Source organism: Oncorhynchus clarkii, chromosome 4 (genome assembly GCF_045791955.1).
Source record: "Oncorhynchus clarkii lewisi isolate Uvic-CL-2024 chromosome 4, UVic_Ocla_1.0, whole genome shotgun sequence".
NCBI lineage: Eukaryota > Metazoa > Chordata > Actinopteri > Salmoniformes > Salmonidae > Oncorhynchus > Oncorhynchus clarkii.
The window spans coordinates 35832239-35853884 of NC_092150.1; the positions used below are offsets into that span (position 1 = coordinate 35832239).

A 21646-nucleotide genomic window follows, 5' to 3' on the forward strand; every position below is an offset into this window, starting at 1 on the left:
TAGATGCAAAGTCAAAAGTGGATATATTGTAAAGTTAGGGTTAGGCATTAGGGTTAGTAGTATGGTTAATGTTACAGGTAGGTTTAAAATGAGATTGAATGACTTTGTGGCTGTGCTGCTAATGACCACTGCAACGCTGCAGTGGTCATTAGATGTGTGACTTAAAACGCTAACGTGCACTGATTGGGCTCATTGCTTTGAGTTGAAAAATAAATGCTGCTCTCATTTTACATTTTTTATTTATTTTTTATTTATATTTCACCTTTATTTAACCAGGTATGCCAGTTGAGAACAAGTTCTCATTTACAACTGCGACCTGACCAAGATAAAGCAAAGCAGTGCGACAAAAACAACAACACAGAGTTCTACTAACATACAGTCAATAACACAAAATAACATTTAAAAAAAATCTATGTACAGTGTGTGCAAATGTAGAAGAGTAGGGAGGTAAGGCAATAAATAGGCTCTAGAGGCGAAATAATTACAATTTAGCATTAACACTGGAGTGATAGATTTGCAGATGATGATGTGCAAGTAGAGAAACTGGGGTGCAAAAGAGCAAGAGGGTAAGTAATAATATGGGGATGAGGTAGTTGGGTGTGCCATTTACAGATTGACTGTGTACAGGTACAGTGATCAGGTAGCTGCTCTGACAGCTGATACTTAAACTTCTTGATTCTACTTGAGACGCATATGTCTCAAGTAGGCACCTGGAAATGCAAATGCGCTACGCTAAATGCTAAATGTACTCGTTTAAACTCAAACCTTGATCAAAATTCACAAGCAGGGTATTGAATTAAAGCTACACTCGTTGTGAACCTAGCCAACAAGTCAGATTTTTAAAATGCTTTTCGGCGAAAGCATGAGAAGGTATTATCTGATAGCATGCACCACCTGAAAATGCCTGAATGCGACGTAAACAAAGACTCTGCTTATCCGACGCAGCACAAAACGCAGAAATAAAATATAAAACATTCATTACCTTTGACGAGCTTCTTTCTTGGCACTCCTATATGCCCCATAAACATCACTATTGGGTCTTTTTTTCGTTTAAATCGGTCTATATATACCCAAAATAGCTTTCTATGGAAGCTGTGTCATTCAGAAAAAAACATAGTTTTTTAACGCTGCATCATTTTTTTAAATTAAAAAAGTCGACGATAAACTTTCACAAAACACTTCGAAATCCTTTTGTAATCCAACTTTAGGTATTAGTAAACGTTTATAATCTATCAAAATGATTACAGGGCGATGTATATTCAATAGCTCCTCGTGTGCAAATCAATGGCTGCCCATGTCCACATTAACAACATCCTGGTGGAGACTGGAAGAAACGGAAGCCAGATAGATGGATTTTCCAACAAAAAATTCAATTGAAAATGACGACAATGGCGACATCGTGTGGAATTTGTATGAATTGCATGCAGGTCGATATTTAATTTTGTCCTCTTTTAACAACCCATGGAAGTGACATGGAAATTATTTTTAGCTTTCAGAGAGCAGTTTTTCTTGCGTTTTTCAATGAAACACACAATCTGTTATAGTCACAGCCGTGATTTAACCAGTTTTAGAAACTTCAGAGTGTTTTCTATCCACACATACTAATCATATGCATATACTATATTCCTGGCATGAGTAGCAGGACGCTGAAAAGTTGCGCGATTTTTAACAGAATGTTCGAAAAAGGAGGGGGTAGAAGTAAGAGGTTATTAATTAATTAAAGTTAGTGAGGGGGATATAAGACTCCAGCTTCAGTGATTTCTGCAATTCGTTCCAGTCATTGGCAGCAGAGAACTGCAAATAAAGGCAGCCAAAGGAAGTGTTGGCTTTGGGGATGACCAGTGAAATATACCTGCTGGAGCGCATGCTACCTGTGGGTGTTGCTATGGTGACTAGTGAGCTGAGTTAAGGCGGGGCTTTACCTAGCATAGACCTATAGATGACCAGGAGCAAGTGGGTTTGGCAACGATTATGTAGTGAGGGCCACTCATGGAATGGCGTGCTTTGAAGATTACCGAAAAGTGCTATTTGCATGGTTGAAAATGTTTGCCATATGCTGAATTTTCTGAAGGCCTATTGTTTATGTTTTTGTGGGTGACACTTTGATATCTCGATCATTTGCAGCGGTGTAAGTCTAAAGCGCACGAATTTGAGCCTGTGTCCGTTAGGCCTATGGGCATTTTCTTTTTCAACAGCACTAATGAGATTGAGCAATAAAAGCCCCACTCTTGGTCTTCTTAAATGAACCTAATGTTTGACTGTCTGGAGCACAATACATAGAAGGAGTTTAGAAGGGAGGAACTCACTCAAACTTTTATTCCGTAGCCTGGGATCTGGACTATGCAGTTGTTGCAAGCGCGCATTGTCACGGACTGTCCACTGGTGGCAAAAGTAATCCAATTATAGAACACATATAGAACAGCCATCCACAACAATCACAATCCGTGAGGCGCAAATAGCTACAGTAAATGAGAGCAGCAGTGTGATTCATGTCAATGCACTACGTAGATATCAATAATAAGTGTTATCTGTATCGCCCGTAGGCTACACCACTGCTGTCATCCTTAAATCTGAGCTTTTATTCAAGTTGGATAATCTTTGGTCGCCAACAGCAGTCACACTACTGGAAGACAAAGCTTGGACTGTAGCCAACAAAAGCTTCTTCCTGCTCTTTCACGCAATCCATCAAACGCATTTGTGCCGTTATCATAGTGGTCTCTGACTTGTGGTCAGAGTTTCTCAGGTGAAACAAACTTCATCTTGCAAAATTCTTCAATGCTGATTTTGAATGTCATTGAGAAAAAAGAAAGGAGTCAAATCATTTTTTTGGGCAAACATCCTTTCTGAGTTAAAAATAATGCTACAAGCAATCATCTATTTTTTTCTAAAGTACACTACATGACCAAAAGTATGTGGACACCTGCACGTCAAGCATCTCATTCCAAAATCATGGGCATTAATATGGAGTTGGTCGCCCCTTTGCTGATATAACAGCCTCCACTCTTTTGGGAAGGCTTTCCGCTAGATGTTGGACATTGCTGTGGGGACTTGATTCCATTCACCCACAAGAGCATTAGTGAGGTCGGGAACTGATGTTGGCCGATTAGGCCTGGCTCGGAGTCTGCGTTCCAATTAATCCCAAAGGTTCGATGGGGTTGAGGTCATGGCTCTATGCAGGTCAGTCAAGTTCTTCCACACCGATATCGACAAACCATTTCTGTATGGATCTCGGTTTGTGCACGGGGGCATTGTCATGCTGAAACAGGAAAGGGCCTTTCCCAAACTGTTGCCACGAAGTTGGAAGCACAGAATCGTCTAGAATGTCATTGTATGCTGTAGCGTTAAGATTTCCATTCACTGGATCTAAGGGGCCTAGCCCGAACCATGAAAAACAGCCCCAGACCATTATTCCTCCTCCACAAACTTTCCAGTTGGCACGATGAACTTGGGCAGGTAGCTTCTCCTGGCATCCACTGAACCCAGATTCGTCCGTCGGACTGCCAGATGGTGAAGCGTGATTCATCACTCCAGAGAAAGCATTTCCACTTCTCCAGAGTCCATTGGCGGCGAGCTTTACACCACTCCAGCCGACACTTGAAATTGCACATGGTGATCTTAGGCTTGTGTGGACATTTCATGAAGCTCCTGACGAACAGTTCTTGTGCTGACGTTGCTTCCAGAGGCAGTTTGGATCTCGGTAGTGAGTGTTGCAACCGAGGACAGACAATTTTATGCGCTACGCCCCTCAGCACTCGGCGGTCACATTCTTGGAGATGGTATGGCCTACGACTTCGTGGCTGAGCCATTGTTGCTCATAGACGTTTTCACTTCACAATAACAGCACTTACAGTTGACCGGGAGAGCTCTTGCAGGGCAGAAATGTGAAAAACTGACTTTTTGAAAGGTGGTATCCAATGACAGTGCAACATTGAAAGTCACTGAGCTTTCCAGTAAGGGCATTCTACTGCCAATGTGTGTCTATGGAGATTGCATGGCTGTGTGCTCGATTTTATACACTTGTCAGCAACGGGTGTGTCTGAAATAGCCAAGTCCACTCATTAGAAGGGGTGTCCACAGACTTGTGTATATATAGTGTATCTGTAATCTGATTACAATATTTTTGCTCATAACCTAACCGATGACAGTTACTGTTTTTGTTGTAATCCGTTACTCCCCAACCCTGCCTGGCGCAATGGGTCAATAGAATAGTCTCAAACCCAGCCGACTTGGCACTGCAGGCAGTCCAAGAAAATAGAAAATGAAAGATTTCAAATAATATTTGGGCCTAGTGGACCCTGGGCCAATGCATCGACGGGGAGGCGTAAGGTCGCTGGGTGGTGGAGGGTTTTTTAAACGTTCATGTTTCCATGGTCAGGCCATTACCTCACTAATATCCACTATCATCTTTCTGTTTGTCTCTGTCTTTCTCTTTCTCTCCTCTCTCTCTTTTTCCCAGGGGTGAACTACGTGACTCGTAAGATCAGCCGTTCTGTGGCAAAGGTTCACCTGGGCCAGCTGGAGAGCATCAGTCTGGGTAACCTGCACTCCAAGAGAGACTGGGACCATGCCAAGGACTACGCAGAGGTAAGACTGGACATATACACACACTGCACTCTGACACACACCCTCACAATCATAAGCACACAGCATTGTGGGGTTAATGTTTTCCCAGATCATTTGAGGCTGAAATATGTGATCTGCATGAAGCCCCTTAATAGCCTGCCAAAGAGAAAACAGAGAGAGAGAGAAAAAACGAGGTTATGAGAGGAGGGAGAGGGCCGCTTGCTGTGAGGCCACAGACGGCACTCCAATTTCCCACCGCTCACCCACGTCCCAAAATTCCCTGAAACAGAGCAGCACTGCCTCCCAAACGGCAACCGATTCCCTATTATGGTGCACTACTTTTGACCAGGGACCGTAGGGCTGTGGTCAAATGTAGTGCCCAATGTAGTGAATAGTCTGCCATTTGGGAGGAAGTCCAAAAGAAAGAGAGATATTAAGAGAATGCCTTGTGGTGTTGTGCGATGCTGTGGATGATGACAGAAATACAGTGTTTGTGTTAATGTAATGGTGCCAGCAGCAAGCTGAGAGATGAAACGAACAGTAAGGGGTCGCCATGTCCAGGAGCAGAACTCGCTGTGTGTGTGTGTGTGTGTGTGTGTGTGATTTTGTGTGTGTGTGTGTGTTGTGAGTGTTAGCGATATGTTAGTGTAGCACTTGTGTGTGTGATAGGTGAGTGTTTGTGTCTCTCTCACTCTCGCTCTCTTTCTCTATAAAGATGAAAGTCTCCGTGTGTTGCCATGTCTGACAGCAAAACTCCTCATGGTGGACCCTGTTATTAATAAGGGGGTGGTGTTGGGAGGGTTGACACTTCGACGGGGGCTAGAAGGGGTAGTTTAACTAGAACTTCAGTGTGGATCACTGCGTCAGAGCAGGATGTTGATGTGGTTGATCATACTGTTAAGGTGGGGCTGAACCTGTTACGCAGGCCCGGGTGCTATGCTGTTGATGCATTCATAGATCAGTCATATCCAATTCAAACCGCAGAGCAGATAAGAGAGAACACTGTTTTTTGGTTCCTATCTGACTTCTTTGTTCACTGATGTGATTTTGTTTCTGTGGTAGTGAAATGGTGACGTGGGCTTTAAAGGTAGTGCTTATTCTCTGCTACTTCAGGGGTTTTTCTGTATTTAGCCTTGATTTTGCACTTTAGCGTAGTAGAGTCATAGAAATAAGAATGAATAGAACAGGCGTCCCCATTGAAGTCGATGGCGGCATAATGGGTGGACTGGCGGCCATTGCGAGTGTACCCATTAGAGCAAAGCAGGAAGTACAATTGGGAAGTAAAAGCAGGAAGTGTACCCATCAATCTGTGCTATGATTTGTTGAATCAACTCAAATTACATTACAAAAAATATATTTTGTTGAATGAGCCACATCAGTTGGCATCATTTGAATAAACATTCTTCAGTACCATGGAAATTGTTACCAACATATTCAAATAATGATTGAGATATTTTATAAAACACATTTTGATGAATTTATTAAAACTATTTCATCCTCCCTCAAGATATAATCCCGACACAAATCTAGGTTTGCTATCCAAGCCGGCTGGTCATTCGTTCTATCTGTTCGGTTACCAGAGACGCGACCCAGTTGTTCAGTCTTTTTGTTCTGTATCTATGGACGTGACCCGGTCGTTCGTTCTGAATGTTCCACTGCCGTACTTGCTGGCAGCGTTCTTATCCCTTGCTTGCTAACTAGCCAACTACAGCTAACTTACAGTCATGTCAAACAGTGCAGCCAGAATAACAGCAAAGTAGCTGCATTAGCATTTGTTTAAGCTGTTTTCTAGTGACATTTATTTGGATACATCCATAACAATGAGCTAATGAGGTGCGATTTCGCCTGGCATAGAAAATGTGCTCCCTCGTCAGGACACTGTTGTTCAGAGGAGCCAGCCAACAACACAGCTAACACAATCACCTCAAACTGAAGCTGGAAAGACTGCAAACTAGCTGCACTTCATTTAGTTTGACCTTATATATCCATAAAAATAATGCCAGCTGATTCATGCTTCGACTGGGTGAGAAACTCTGCTTGCCTGTCTATCTCGTTCAGATTTCCTACACGTTCCTTACTATGGGACAGCTGGCGATCAAATTTGAATATTGAAACAATGTTGAGATCGGGGTGCCTTGTGAAGATCTGCCGACGAGTAGCAAATCTCCCCTTGCCATCCGTACTACTGGCCAACGTACAATCAATGATAGGTACACTACAGTTCAAAAGTTTGGGGTCACATAGAAATGTCCTTGTTTTTGAATGAAAAGCCATATTTTTTGTCCATCAAAATAACATCAAATTGATCAGAAATACAGTGTAGACATTGTTAATGTTGTAAATTACTATTGTAGCTGGTAACAGCTGATTTTTTTAATGGAATATCTACATGGGCGTACAGAGGCCTATTATAAGCAACCATCACTCCTGTGTTCCAATGGCACGTTGTGTTAGCTAATCCAAGTTTATCATTTTAAAAGGCTAATTGATCATTAGAAAACCCTTTTGCAATTATGTTAGCACAGCTGAAAACTGTTGTCCTGATTAAAGAAGCAATAAAAATCGCCTTCTTTAGACTAGTTGAGTATCTGGAGCATCAGCATTTGTGGGTTCGATTACAGGCTCAAAATGGCCAGAAACAAAGACGCTTTCTTCTGAAACTTGTTAGTCTATTCTTGTTCTGAGAAATGAAGGCTATTCCATGCGAGAAATTGCCAAGAAACGAAAGATCTCGTACAACGCTGTGTTCTACTCCCTTCACAGAACAGAGCAAACTGGCTCTAACCAGAATAGAAAGAGGAGTGGGAGGCCCCGGTGCAAAACTGAGCAAGAGAACAAGTACATTAGAGTGAAACAGACGCCTCACAAGTCCTCACCTGGCAGATTCATTAAATAGTACTCGCAAAACACCTGTCTCAATGTCAACAGTGAAGAGGAGAATTTGGGATGCTGGCCTTCTAGTTAGAGTTCCTCTGTCCAGTGTCTGTGTTCTTTTTCCCATCTTAATCTTTTCTTTATATTGGCCAATCTGAGATATGACTTATCTTTGCAACTCTGCCTAGAATTCCAGCATCCCGGAGTCGCCTCTTCACTGTTGACGTTGAGACTGGTGTTTTGCAGGTACTATTTAAGGACGCTGCCAGTTGAGGACTTGTGAGGCAAATAGGCAAACAAGAAAAAGCTCATCCAGAGGCTGCGCTCCTAGTGGCCTGGGACTTTAATGCAGGGAAACTTAAATCCGTTCTACCTCATTTCTATCAGCATCTTAAATGTGCAACCAGATGGAAAAATACTCTAGACCACCTTTACTCCACACACAGAGACTTGTACAAGCTCTCCCCTGCCCTCCATTTGGCAAATCTGATCATAATTCTGATTCCTGCTTACAAGCAGAAATTTAAGCAGGAAGCACCAGTGACTCGGTCAATAAAAAAGTGGTCAGATGAAGCAGATGCTAAGCTACAGGGCTGTTTTGCTATCATAGACTGGAATATGTTCTGGGATTCCTCCAATGGCATTGAGCACATCACATCTATCGTTGGCTTCATCATTAAGTGCATCATTGACGTCGTCCCCACAGTGACTGTACGTACATACCCCGACCAGAAGCCATGGATTACAGGCATCATCTGCACTGAGCTAAAGGGTAGAGCTGCCGCTTTCAAGGAGCGGGACTCTAACCCGGAAGCTTATTAGAAATCCCTCTATGCCCTCTGACGAACCATCAAACAGGAAAAGTGTCAATACAGGACTAAGATCGAAACGTACTATATCGGCTCCGATGCTCGTCGGATGTGGCAGGGCTTGCAAACTATTACAAACTACAAAGGGAGGCACAACCGAGAGTCGCCCAGTGACTCAAGCCTACCAGATAAGCTATATTACCTCTATGCTCGCTTCGAGGCAAGTAACACTGAAACATGCATGAGCGCACCAGCTGTGATCACACTCTCCACCGCTGATGTGAGTAAGACCTTTAAACAGGTCAACATTCACAAGGCTGCAGGGTCAGACGGATTACCAGGACTGTACTCCGAGCGTGTGCTGACCAACTGGCAAGTGTCTTCACTGACATTTTCAATCTCTCCCTGTCTGAGTCTGTGATACCAACATGTTTCAAGCAGACCACCATAGTCCCTGTGCCCAAGAACACTAAGGTAACCTGCCTAAATGACTACCGACCCATAGCACTCACGTCTGTAGCCATGAAGTACTTTGAAAGGCTGGTCATGGCTCACATCAACACCATTATCCCAGAAACCCTAGACTCACTCCAATTTGCATACTGCCCCAGCAGATCCACAGATGATGCAATCTATATTGCACCCCACACTGCCCTTTTACACCAGGACAAAAGGTACACCTACGTGAGAATGCTATTCATTGACTACAGCTCAGCGTTCAACACCATAGTGCCCTCAAAGCTCATCACTCTGCGACTTTATCCTGGACTTCCTGATGGGCCGCCCCCAGGTGGTAAGGGTAGGTAACGACACATCCGCCACGCTGATCCTTAACACTTGGACCCCTCAGGGGTGCATGCTCAGTCCCCTATTGTACTCCCTGTTCACTCATGACTGTTCTGCCAGGCACGACTCCAACACGGTCATTAAGTTTGCCAATGACAGTGGTAGGCCTGATCACTAACAATGACGAGACAGCATATAGGGAGGAAGACAGAGACCTGGCCGTGTTGTGCCCGGACAAAAACCTCTCCCTCAACATGATCAAGACTAAGGACATGATTGTGGACTCCATGAAAAGGAGGAGTGAACACGCCCCCATTCTCATCGACTGGGCTGTAGTGGAGCAGGTTGACAGCTTCAAGTTCCTTGGTGTCCTCATCACAAACAAACTAACATGGTCCAAACATATCAAGACAGTCGTGAAGAGGGCATTCCCCCTCAGGAGACTGAAAAGATGTGTCATGGGTCCTCTTATCCTCAAAAGACAGCTGCACCATCAAGAGCATCCTGACTGGTTGCATCACTGCCTAGTATGGCAACTGCTCGGCCTCCGACCGCAAGGCACTACAGAGGGTAGGTCATACGGCCCAGCTGGGGCCAAGCTTCCTGTCATCCAGGACCTCCATACCAGGCGGTGTCAGAGGAAGGCCCTAAAGGCTACCTAGACTACTTGCACTGCCTCCCCCACTCTTTTACGCTTCTGCTGCTCTCTGTTATTATCTATGCATAAGTCACTTTAATAACTCTACCCACATGTACAGTATATATTATCTCAATTACCTCGACTAACCGGTGCCCCCGCACATTGATTCTGTACCGGTACCCCCCTGTATATAGCCTATTGCTATGCTGTGTTTGTTTCATGTTAATTCATTCTGTGTTCCGGTCCAAAATGATCGCCCCCATTATAGTTGATTATAAATCTATAATAATGCATATATTATCACCTAATGTTGTGTTAGATCTTAAGATCTTGTGAACATTACAAGTTTTGAACTTCTAGTTGCTATTTATGGACTGTAGGCCTCATTGACATGAGCTCATACAACACATTTTTTAGTAAAAAAAGCACAATGTATGGATTATTTTGACTATAACAAATACTCAGATGAAACATACTACTTTCTCCTCTAATGCATCTTCACTGTCAGTTTCCTGACCTCTCTCATCCTCACCAGTGTCATGATCAAAGATATGATCAAGAGCCTCACATGCCGTACAGTATATCGCTTGGTCTTTGTGCTGCCACAGAATGGATTGTGAGCAAGGCCTCAAAAAAGCTTTATATACCAGAGATGCGAGAAAAGTTCCATATATTATTGAAACACTGTTGTGATTGTTTGTGAGAATGCCAACGGTGGGGGAAACATTATATTGGGGAAAGGTTCCCGTGGGGGTTGCCATGGAAGCCAAGAAGGGAAGTGAGGTGTATGTGTCTGTGTGTGTGTGTGCTCAAACACACATGCATGTGCGGGTCTGGGAGAGGAAGTGTGTCCATCTGATGAATGGGAATGTGCCTGAACTCAATGTTATACTCACCCAGACATTTCTAATGACCGGTCATTTTTGACGGGGAACACCACAGGTGTACAAAAGTTAAATAAAACACCCAAAATGTAATGAAAATCATCAAAATGTATTTGGTGTGTTCAGATGCCCTGTGTGGACAAAGCCATGGAACCTTATGACAATCAGATTAAGTGAACTACATTTTTCAGAGAGAGAACTTGTAAATCGGTCCGATTTAACCGGAACACAGCAGGAGGGTTAATTATTTGTTACTTTATTTCTTTATTTTTTCTTCTTTTTTTTTCTTAACTGCATTGTTGGTTAAGGGGTTGTAAGTAAGCATTTCACTGTAAGGTCTACCTACACCTGTTGTATTTGGCACATGTGACAAATACAATTTGATTTGACTTGATCCCAGCCCCCTAGCAGTATGGCGGCCACCCGGGAGGATTCAAGGGGTTCCTCACTCAGTGCTCTCTGGTGTTAGAGCTACTGTCCTGCTCGTTCCACACTGATCGGGCCATGATCGCCTACATCATCTCTCTACTTTAGGGCAAGACCCTGGCTTGGGCAACGGCGGTGTGGGAACAGCATCCACCACCCTGCAGCTCCATATTAGCCTTCACTGTAAGAACTGCCAGACTAAATGCCAAAGACCCCCATCAAGAACCTTGTCGTGTTCCCAGGCATCCATTGAAGACCAAGACTTTTCCGCTCTCCCTCCAGAGTACTTCTACCTCCGGGAGGACTTCTGTAAGAGGCAATCTGCCACCCTCTCTCCTCATCGTCCATATGACTGAGCCATTGAACTCCTACCCGTCTCCACCCCTCCCTGGGGCTGTCTGTACTCCCTCTTGAACCCTGAAGCAGCAGTCATGGACAATTACATCCGAGAGTCACTGGAGGCAGGTTTCATTCGCTCCTCTACATCCCCAGCTGGTGAAGGCTTCTTCTTCATGGGAAAGAAGGATGGAGGTCTGCGTCCCTGCATTGATTACAGAGGGCTGTAAAGGATTATGATAAAAAATTGGTACCCTCTATCCCTGATTTCCGCCTTGGAGTTGGCCCATGGTGTCCAATTCTTCACCAAACTGGATCTCCGCAACACTTACAATCTGGTGAGAATCAGTCAGGGAGATGAATGGAAGACTGCCTTTAACATCCCGAGTGGCCACTTTGAGTATTTAGTCATGCACAGTCTTCCAAGCATTGGTCAATGACACGCTTAGGGATATGCTGAATTGGTTCGTCTTTGTTTACCTCGACAACACCCTGATCTTCTCCAAGACCCTTCCGGAACACATTCTGTATGTCCGCTAAGTCCTGAGACGCCCACTTTTAGAGTCAACTATACATCAAGTTAGAGAAGTTTCATCCTGGTCCACATTATCTCTACCGCCAGCATCCAAATGGAACCCGTAAAGGTGAGGGTGGTCAACGACTGGCCCCATTCCGCCTCACTCAAATAAGTCCAGCGGTTCTTCGAGTTTGCCAATTTTTTACAGGTATTGAACGCTCCAAGAGCGAAACCCTTTAAATGTATTAACGTTGTGATGCTGTCATGACCACAGGTCTCATAAAACTCAGATTTGGACGAGACTGACTTTATGACCAAAATTATCCTATTTAAACTTTGTGGTACATTTTGAGAATAGAATAAATGTTTCTGGCTCTTATAGATGCCGCATAGGCTGTTTTCTAAATGAGAAGTCCTTTTTTGGGGGCAGTTGCTCTTTCATTGTTGAATTTGCGACTTGTTGTGAAATGTTTATGGGCAACGGCCGATGAGCACCGATATGTTTTATCTATCATTTCTGTTCGGAATTACTCTTCATTTGACAAGGATTGAAAAGGATTTGTCAGTAAATTGTCGACTTGATTCATAATGATGACATGATCAGTCCAATCAAAATTACTGTAGATATAACGTGATTTGACGTCATTTTATCTTGAGCCTTCTTGGATGGCACTTCTAATGTAACTCTATGGCAGCACCCAAGGGGCTTGAATTTTTGAGCTCTCATTGTAGATTTTGCTGTTATGCATTGTCCCTATGAGTGACAGAACTATGAGCCAATCACAGCTCAACTAGAGAACATTACCAACCCATACGCTCTGAATTTTCCGCTGGCTGCCCCACCAATGTGCTAGGCTGAAACACCTGCATTTTGGACCTGCCTTACTCAAGAAAGCAAAAAAGAGACCATGTTTGTATGCAGCGTTATAAACTCAATGATTATTATTTATTTTTTTGCAAACTGATATGTTACACATATTAATGCCAAAATAACATGCAAAATCGGCAACCATTTTTTATAATTTACCTCTACAGGATCGGTGGGTCCCCTGCCTGACGGTTGAGTTAACGTAGGCTAATGTGATTAGCATGAGGTTGTAAGTAACAAGAACATTTCCCAGGACATAGACATATCTGACATTGGCAGAAAGCTTAAATTCTTGTTAATCTAAATGCACTGTACAATTTACAGTACCTTTTACAGTAAAATAATACCATGCTATTGTTTGAGGAGAGTCCACAGTTATGAACTTGAACATGTAATAATAAACCAATTAGGCACATTTGGGCCGTCTTGATACAACAACACGTGTATGGGTATGAGTGTAAAGGGTTAATTGAACAGTATAACACAATAAGAATGGAGAAAGACCCATTAAAATCACTTAGAATTGATGAGTTGCCACCCATGCATCACTCATAAAGTCTATTTAGAATTTGTATTATTCAAAAACATGAAATACCGTCAAATATGAGCTATCCTGGAAACTCATTGACTGGTCCCGATTGAATTGGTGTAATCAGTCTAGCATTTGCATGTCTAGGGTGAAACTACTCTTTGTATGTCTGTGTGTGCAGGTGTTTGTGAGTGTGTGTGTGTACACCCTCCCGCCTGTCAGGGACACCCTGGGTTGAGACACTCCAGGTTTCCTGTGGGAACGACGGCATTCCGGGTCTGGTGAATCACGCACCTCCACACTATGCAGCTCCGGTTTCGGCAAGGCAGATTTCGGTAAGTCAAACAGAACAGAAGCTTCTTTTTCCTCCCTCTCTCACTGTTTCTCAGAGTCACTAAGAAGACACATAAAAAATGACCTAGTAATGCAATATGTCCCTTTTTAGTTGTTTTTCATTCAGCTGGCGTCACCAGTGCGTTACCATGGAAAAGTCCAACAACAGGCAATGTGTAAACAGAACCATGTGTTTCCACCATGGGCAACTCTCTCTCTCTCTTTCTCTCTCTCTCTCTCTCTCTCTCTCCCTCCCTCCTCTCTCTATTCTCTCTCTCTCTCTCTCTCTCCCTCCTCTCTCCATTCTCTCTATTCTCTCTCTCTCTCCTCTCTCCTCTCTCTCTCCTCTCTCCTCTCTCTATTCTCTCTCTCTATCTCTCTCTCCCCCCTCTCTATATTCTCTCTCTCTCTGTCCTTTGCTCTCTCTCTTTCTCTCTCTCTCTCCCTCCTCTCTCTATCTATCTCCCTCCTCTCTCTCTCTCTCTCTCTCTGTCTATCTCTCGCTCTCTCTCGCTCTCTCTCGCTCTCTCTCGCTCTCTCCCCCTCCCTCTCCCATCTCTCTCTCTCTCTCTCTCTCGCTCTCTCTCTATCTCTCTCCCTCCTCTCTCTCTTTCTCTCTCTCCCTCCTCTCTCTCTCTCTCTCCCTCCTCTCTCTATTCTCTCTCTCGCTCTCTCTCGCTCTCTCTCGCTCTCTCCCCCTCCCTCTCCCATCTCTCTCCATCCAGGAGGAACAGGGAAATCGCCTCTAATAGTGTGTGGATGTATTTGGGGTGGCATAAGGGGCGTGCAGTGTGTCTGCACTAACAACGTCTGAAGCCCTGTGGTCGGGCGTCGGCTCACCAGCCGTATCCAGTGTCTTACACACACACAGACACACACAGCCCTGAATGGAGTGTTTATGTGATTATGGGATGGATCTATGACTGGCCTCTTTTGTGTGGCTGGCTTTTTTGCTAAAACGGTGAATAAAATCATTCAGAGCCTATCAAACCTAATCTGCCTTCAGTTTTAATCTGATTTTGAATAAAAATACGGAGAACAGGTCTGAGAAATGAAACATAAGTAAGTTTGAAGATGTATTTATATTGGTTCTTGTAAATGTACAGGAACACACAAAGGGGTCACAGGAAAAGGAAAATACTCGCTAGCATGGACACACATACACATACACATACCAAATCACATCCCCACACACAGGAACACACATATTGATCTGTTCTGAGAGCAGCAGAGGAGGATGGTGGTGTTTGCTATGTTTACCCTACCCTGGCCTATATATTTACCCCTCACTCTGTCATGGGCAGTGTCTCTCTCTCTTAGTTGGCCTGGGGGTGTAGGGTTTACAGGGTACAGCACACATTGTCCTCCAGCTGTTTGGATGTCTATGCCCATTTCTCCTCTCTGCCACTCCTCTTCCCACCACCCCCCATCCTCTGGCTGTAGGGAGAGCCACATCCTGTGCGCAGAACATTCTGGCCCGACCTGAGTGGTTTGGCCCTCTCTCTACCACGGGCTTCAGGCTCGGCCCTGCTTCGCTGCCTCCACAGAATGTCCCTCTCTTCTGGATCTGTCTCTCTGCATCTGCTTCACTTCACGTCTCACTCTCCTGTCTGACTCACTCGGTTTCTGTTTGTCTCTCTGCATCTCTCCTCTTGTCTCACTCTCCTGTCTCGCTCTGTTTCTTTGTGTGTCTCTATAATTCTCACTCTGTTTCTCGCCTTGTCTCACTACGTCTCTGTCAGACTGTGACAAGCTCCAGGACCACAGTACCATTTGCAATTTGTTCTCCTGGCTCATGCTCACTTCCCTATCATAGTGCCGTTATTTGGCTAGCACCCAGTCACCCAGTCACCCAGTCACCCGTGGGTTCTCTCTAAGATCTGCTTGCTGGTGCGCTCTTCTCACTGACTCTAGCAGGCGATCTGCTGCTAATGCTGCCGCTGTTGTTGTGGGCTAGAGGGGTGAAACTAGCCTGGTCCCAGATATGTTTGTGCTGTCTTGCCAACACCTATGGTCAGTGTAATGCCAAATGATCAAAGGAGTTGGCTACACAACACAAACAGATTTGGGACCAGGCTAATACGGAACTCTAGCTAGATGAGTGTATCCTAGCCTCCCTCTTGCCCCCACCCCTCCCTCAAACTCCCTCCCACCACCAGTAAAGAGAAAAAAAGTGTTGTTTCCAGAATAGTTACAACACCTCACTCTTTTTTGTTGTTTGTTTTATGTTTGTTTTCAACCTGTTAAATTGGGCCTTTTGATGTTTACTCACGTGTTGGAGTGGGTCTGGCAGAACCTGGCTGTGTGTGTCTGTGTGGCAGTAATGTGTGTGTAGCATTGAGTTCAGGCGTCGTGGAGGTGACAGCCCAGCCCTCTCTGTCTGTGTCATTTTTCACATGTATTTTTCTTGTCTTTTTTTCCTGAGCAGCTGCCTCTCTGTGCAGTAATGGTTACAGATGAGGCTAATTAGCCATTCACAGCGCACATCAGACACAATCACAGATGATTGATGAGGGCAGCTGGCCATTCATCACATGTTTTTGGCTGGGGGGTGACAGCGGGGGCAGGGCCAGCAGAGTAGACAGGGTAAGGTACAGCAACCCCTGTTCCGTTCCAGCGGGAGTCATGCCAACCCCAGACAATACTAGACCCTCAGTGGAGACCCATGGTGGGGGAGAGGAGAACTGCAGCTCAGGGTTATTTCCACACCGATCTCAACAAATAATTTCTGTATGGACCTCGCTTTGTTCACGGGGGCATTGTAATGCTGAAACAAACTGTTGCAACAAAGTTGGCATGCTGTAGCGTTAAGATTTCCCTTCACTGGAACAAAAGGGCCTAGCCTTAACAATGGAAAAACAGCCCCAGACCATTATTCCTCCCCCACCAAACTTTACAGTTGGCATTATGAATTGGGGCAGGTAGCGTTCTCCTGGCATCCGTCAAACCCAGATTCGTCCATCGGAATGCCAGATAATGAATTGTGATTCATCCCTCCAGAAAATGTATTTCCACTGCTCCCGAGTCCAATGGCAGTGAGCTTTACAGCATTGCGCAAGGTGATCTTAGGCTTTTGTGCTGCTGCTCGGCCATGGAAACCCATTACATGCAGCTCTCAACGAGCAGTTCTTGTGCTGATGTTGCTTCCAGAGGCAATTTGGAACTCGGTAGTGGGTGTTGCAATCGAGCACAGCTGTTGTTTCTCCTAGACGTTTCCACTTCAAAATGATGCGATTTACAGTTGACCTCTAGTTGGCTCTAGCAGGGCAGAAATTTGACGAACTGACTTGTTGGAAAGGTGGCATCCTATGACGTTGCCACGTTGAAAGTCACTGCACTCTTCAGTCAGGTTTGTCTATGGAGATTGCATGGCGGTGTGCTCGATTTCAAACACGTGTCAGCAACGGGTGTGACTGAAATAGCCGAATCCTCTAATTTTGAAGGGGTGTCCACATACTTTTGTATATATAGTGTAGCATGTGTTTAGTCAGGGGGTACATGACTGCCTGTGTTTAAAGCAGTCGTTGACTTTACTGCAGTGATTCGGGGTGCTCAATAAATACCTTCACTTTGACTGTAACACTTTTATAAACACAGCTGGACTGGTAAAGAGGAGATAGGGACATATAGGGCAAAGGCTAATCATGCCAGTGTTCATGACATAATTTCATCTCTAAGGAGAGTGCGTGTGTGTGATTACCTAAGATTACCTACAGATGGGGTCAGTTTGAGGAGGAGGGTGTTTCAGGAGCTTTGCTTACTGCTCATGCTCTCTTGACATCCCACGCAAGCAGGGTAAATAAATGCCAGCAGCTGTGTGTGAGCGTGTGTCTGTGCGTATGTGCATGAGGTGTGTGTGTGTTAGGGGTGTTAATTGCAGGTGAAACTTAACCCGTGCACTGAGCAGCAGCTTATTGAAGCAGCTTCTGCCCCCCCTGAGGGTAATACAAATACACGCTGTACCCCCCAACCCAACGCCCTACCCTCAACCAGCCCCTAACTGACCAGAAGCAGGAGGTACTATGGACTTACCCACAGAGCCAACCAATATCATCCATCACACACACGCAGACGCGCACATGCACATGTACACACACACACACACACACGGATGAGTTAACACAATGAATCTCCTTTGTTTTGTTCTTTGATTTATCTGTTATTTTTCCCTCAGAATTTGATTAGTTTGGAGAAGTTTAATTATTCTACAGTTCCAGAGCCAAGAGCTGGGGTTCTAGTGTTTCAGAGCCAAGAGCTGGGGTTCTAGTGTTCCAGAGCCAAGAGCTGGGGTTCTAGTGTTCCAGAGCCAAGAGCTGGGGTTCTAGTGTTTCAGAGCCTGAAGTGGGGTTCTAGTGTCTCAGAGCCTGAAGTGGGGTTCTAGTGTTTCAGAGCCTGAAGTGGGGTTCTAGTGTTTCAGAGCCTGAAGTGGGGTTCTAGTGTTTCAGAGCCTGAGGTGGCTCAGAGCTGGAGGGACTGAGACATCAAGATAAACAAACAATGTGTTTTCAGTATTCTGTTTTTTATCAACTTTATCATGTACTGTATTACTGTGTTTGTGTTTCTGGAATTCTCTTTACATCAAATCAAATCAGGGTGAAGAGGCGTTGTTGTGTCCTGTTTGGTGTGTTTGGACCATGATAGGTCCAGCGAGGAACTTTGAGCTCCCGACGAACTACACTACAGCCCTACTACAGTCGATTTGAATGGGGGCGTGGTCAGCCCTCCATTTCCTGTAGTCCACGATCAGCTTCTTTGTCTTGCTGACGTTGAGGAAGTGGTTGTTGTGCTGGTACCACAATGCCAGGTCGCTGACCTCCTCCCTAGAGGCTGTCTCATCATCGTAGGTGATCAGGCCTACCACTGTCGTGTCGTCTGCAAACTTAATGATGGTGTTGAAGTCATGCCTGGCCACGCAGTCGTGAGTGAACTGGGAGTACAAGAGGGGACTAAGCACACACCCCTGAGTAGGCCCCCATGTTGAGGGTCATTGGGGCGGATGTGTTGTTGCCTACCCTCACCACCTACGGGGCAGCCCATCAGAAAATACAGTATCCAGTTGCAGGGGGAGTTGTACAGTTCTTCTGGTCCAATTGATAGGATAGACTCGGGCAGAGCTCGTCCAGTTTGTTCTCCAGTGATTGTACTCACTCCAGTGATTGTGTTCGCCAATAGAATGGAAGATAGAGGCGGTTTATCAACTCGCTGACGCAGTCGCGTCACGTATCCCGCACGCTGACCTCTCTAACGTCGCCTCTATCTTTTTTGAGTGTCGGGGATTTGGGCCTGGTCTGGGATGAGCAGTATGTCTTTCCCCACCAAATCATTGAAGCTGTTCTGAGGTTTGTGTATGTCAGCTTTGCATGAGCAACCCATTTGGGTGTTGTGTTGGAGGGATGACCCGTCACAGGACCACACATGTGGGACACGGAAACTTCACATTCAGACTAGAACCCCCAGCTCCCACTCTTACCATAACACTATCAGAGAGTGTTGGGTCTGAGTTGGCATCTGAACGCATTATATTATTCAATAGTATAACATGTTTATTACATATATCAAATCAAACTTTATTTGTCACATGTGCCGAATACAACAAGTGTAGACCTTACCGTGAAATGCTGACTTACAAGCCTTTAACCAACAGTGCAGTTCAAGAAGAGATTAGAAAATATTTACCAAATAAACTATAGTATAAGATAAATAAAGTAAATAAAGTAACACAATAGCATAACAATAACGAGGCTATATACAGAGGGTACCGGTACCGATTCAGTGTGCGGGGGTACAGGTTAGAGGTCATTTGTACATGTAGATAGGGGTGAAGTGACAATGCATATATAATAAACAGCGAGTAGCGGCAGTGTACAAAACAAATGGAGAGGGAGGGGGCGGGGGTCAATGTAATAGTCCGGGTGGCCATTTGATTAAATGTACATCAGTCTTATGGCTTGGGGGTCAAAGCTTTTAAGGAGCCTTTTGGTCTTAGACCTTGCGCTCCGGTCCTGCTTGCTGTACGGTAGTTGAGAAACCATCTATGACTTGGGTGACTGGAGTCTCTGACAATTTTATGGTCTTTCCTCTGACACCGCCTATTATATAGGTCCTGGATTGCAGGAAGCTTGGTCCCAATGATGTACTGGGCCGTACGCACTACCCTCTGTAGCGCCTTATGGCCAGATGCCGAGCAGTTGCCATACAAGGCGGTGATGCACCCAATCAGGATGCTCTCGATGGTGTAGCTGTATAACTTTTTGAGGATCTGGGGACCCATGCCAAATCTTTTCAGTTTCCCGAGGGGGAAAAGGTTTAGTTGTGCCTCTTCACCACTGTCTTGGTGTGTTTGGACCATCATAGATCATTGGTGATGTGGACACCAAGGAACTTGAAACTCTCGACCACTCCACTACAGCCCCTTTGATGTTAATGCCTGTTTGGCCCTCATTTTCCCATAGTCCATGGTCAGCTTCTTTGTCTTGCTCACATTGAGGGAGCAGTTGTTGTCCTGACTTCCTCCCTATAGGCTGTCTCATCATTGTCAGTGATCAGGCCTACCACTGTTGTGTCATCAGCAAACTTAATGATGGTGTTAGAGTCGCATTTGGCCACGCAGTCGTGGGTGAACAGGGAGTACAGGAGGGCACTAAGTTCACACCCTGAGGGGCCCGAGTGTTGAGGATCATTGTGGCAGTAGTGTTGTCTCTTACCCTTACCACCTGTCAGCTTAATGGGCATTATGGTGTTGAACGCTGAGCTGTAGTTAATGAACAGCATTCTCACATAGGTATTCCTTTTGTCAAGGTGGGAAAGGGAAGTGTGGAGTGCAATTGTGATTCCGTCATCTGTGGATTGGTTGGGGTGGTGTGCAAAATTGAATGGGTCTAGGGTATCCGGAAGGATGCTGTTTATGTGGCCATGACCAGCCTTTCAAACCACTTCATGGCTACTGACGTGAGTGCTACGGGGCGGTAATCATTTAGGCAGGTTACCTTCACTTCCTTGGGCACAGGGACTATGGTGGTCTGCTTGAAACATGTAGGTATTACAGACTCGGTCAGGGAGAGGTTGAAAATGTCGGTGAAGACACCTGCCAGTTGGTCTGCGCCTTCTTTGAGTACACATTCTAGTAATCTATCTGGGCCATTGACTTTGTGAATGTTGACCTGTTTAAAGGTCTTGCTCCCATTGGCTACTGAGAGCGTTATCACACAATCATCCAGAACAACTGGTGCTCTCGTGTATGCTTCAGTGTTGCTTGCCTCGAAGCGAGCATAAAAGGAATTTAGCTTGTCTGGTAGGCTCGCATCACTGGCAGCTCGTGTCTGGGTTTCCCTTTGTAGTCCGTAATAGTTTTCAAGCACTGCCACATCCGACGAGCATCAGAGCCAGTGTAGTAGGATTCAATCTTAATCCTGTATTGATGCTTTGCTTCTTTGATGATTCGTCTGAGGGCATAGCGGGATTTCTTATAGGCATCCGGATTAGTGTCCCGCTCTTTGTGGCAGCTCTAGCCTTCATTTCGATGCAGATGTTGTCTGTAATCCATGACTTCTGGTTGGGGTATGTACGTATGTTCACTGTGGGGAAGACGTCGTCGATGCACTTCTTGGTGAAGCCGATGACTGATGTGGTATAGTCCTCAATGCCATTGGAATAATACCGGAACATATTCCAGCCTGTGCTACCAAAACAGTCCTGTAGCCTAGCATCCGCGTCATCTGACCACTTCCGTATTGAGTGAATCATTGGTACTTTAGTTTAGTTTTTGCTTGTAAGCAGGAATCAGGAGGATAGGAGGATAGAATTATGGTCAGATTTGCCCAATGGAGGGTGTGGGAGAGCTTTGTATGCATCTCTGTGTGTGGAGTAGAGTTGTTTTTCCTCTGGTTGCACATGTGACATGGAAAAGTTTGGTAAAAATGATTTAAGTTTGCCTGCATTAAAGTCACCGGGCACTAGGAGCACCACTTCTGGGTGAGCGTTTTCTTGTTTAATTATGGCCTTATAGAGTTGGTAGAGTGACTTCTAGATGCCAGCATCGGTCTGTGGTGGTAAATAGTGTGGTCTACAGCTTATCATGAGGT

The 21646-nt window shown here is 45.0% G+C and overlaps 1 pseudogene; it reads left to right on the plus strand.

Annotated features, from left to right (window-relative positions):
* LOC139407973 (GDP-mannose 4,6 dehydratase-like) overlaps window positions 1–21646 on the plus strand; it is a 190682-nt pseudogene that overhangs the window by 17094 nt on the left and 151942 nt on the right.